Source organism: Colobus angolensis, unplaced genomic scaffold, assembly GCF_000951035.1.
Source record: "Colobus angolensis palliatus isolate OR3802 unplaced genomic scaffold, Cang.pa_1.0 Scaffold32, whole genome shotgun sequence".
In the NCBI taxonomy this organism is placed as follows: domain Eukaryota; kingdom Metazoa; phylum Chordata; class Mammalia; order Primates; family Cercopithecidae; genus Colobus; species Colobus angolensis.
The window spans coordinates 512,628-514,061 of NW_012116488.1; the positions used below are offsets into that span (position 1 = coordinate 512,628).

Here is a 1,434-nt window from a genome sequence, read left to right on the forward strand (position 1 = left end):
CAGACCTGCGCTGCAGAGGAGCTGGATTTTGTCTTTCCAGGGCCCCTCCCTGCCACGTGTCCTGCCTTGCCTGTCTGGGGACACAGGGACAGCCGCCGCGCCGCGCCGCGCCAGGCCCTAGCCCCTGCCTGGGAGCTCCTGAGTGAGTGGAGCCTGGCTCTGGTGCTGTTATTGCCAGCAGAGGTAAGTCTGGGCTTTCCTGCCACTCCCACCCGCAGGAAGATGACGAGACCACACTGTCATCACCACTGAGATACCCCAGCCCGGGTTGGCTAACCCCAAGCCCAGCCCTGTTTGTGGTTAGGGGAGTTCTAGAGAGAACGTAATTGGACCCCTGCTACTTCCTGAAACCTCAGCTAGGACTGCAGGGAGGGGTGGAGGCCAGCCGCACAGGTGGGGCCCTGGGTAAGTAGCGGGGCTCTGCGCACTGGGGAGTGGGCCTGGGGGCTCAGGCCCTGGGATGGGGCTGGGGGCTGGGAGCTGGAGGGGGGCAGAGGGGGATCTGAAGGCAAAGGTTGGTAAAAATGGAGGCTTTGTTGAGGGTTCTTAATCTGGGGTCCCTCCCAAGAGATAACCCAGGACCCCCAGTGACCACAGATGTGATGGGGGTAGAGGATTTGGGGGAGAGGGACGATAGCTTCCATTGTACCTTTGTCACCGCCACCTTCCTGGAGACTTTCTTCTGGAAAAGGCTTCCCTGGCTACTGGGCCAGATGGTGGTGAGTCAGGGGGCTGGACTTGTCCCTGGAATCTCTCCTCGGCCACTTGCTTCTGTGATTGGTGGGGGCACTGAAGGGCCAGGCTTCTCTCTGTGGGGCCCGTGCTGCTTGTGGGGTTACACAGAGGGAGAAGCAGGGCAGTGGGGGCTGTGCTGGGGTGAGTGGCAGCTGGCCCAGTCACGTGACAAGATCCTGGGTCTGGGCAGGTCACTGGCCTCTGGGTTGGTATCCGGCACACCGGGTACAGCAGGGGGGCCATACATTCTGTCAAGTGCATGACATGGGTCTGCACCACTGCCAGGGGCTGGGACTGACGGCTGAAGACTGGCCAGTTGGGCTGAGCACAAAATGATGTTTCAGAAGATTGGCCAGGCCTAGGTGGGAGGGCAGAGGCTCCTGGAAGGAGTTGAGGATAGGGGCTGGGCACAGGGGCTCACACCTGTAATCCCAGCATTTTGGGAGGCCGAGGCAGGCAGATTACCTGAGGTCAGGAGTTCGAGACCAGCCTGGCCAACATGGTGAAACCCCGTTTCTACTAAAAATACAAAAATTAGCCAGGCGTGGTTGCACACACCTGGAATCCCAGCTACTCAGGAGGCTGGGGCAGGAGAATTGCTTGAGCTCTGGAGACGGAGGTTGCAGTGAGCCGAGATCGTGCCACTGCACTCCGACCTGGGTGACAGAACGAGACTCGTCTCAAAAAAAAAAAAAAAAA

The 1,434-nt window shown here is 59.6% G+C and overlaps 1 protein-coding gene across 4 annotated transcripts in view; it reads left to right on the forward strand.

The window, feature by feature from the left end:
• Nucleotides 1-236: 236 nt before the first annotated feature.
• The window catches only part of GPR132 (G protein-coupled receptor 132), a 16,273-nt gene continuing 15,075 nt past the window's right edge, over nucleotides 237-1,434 (forward strand). For all 4 annotated transcript variants that reach the window (XM_011951381.1, XM_011951380.1, XM_011951382.1 and 1 more), the window contains exon 1: nucleotides 237-405. The gene's annotated coding sequence lies outside the window, so the exon portion shown is untranslated. The remainder of the gene's footprint in view (nucleotides 406-1,434) is intronic.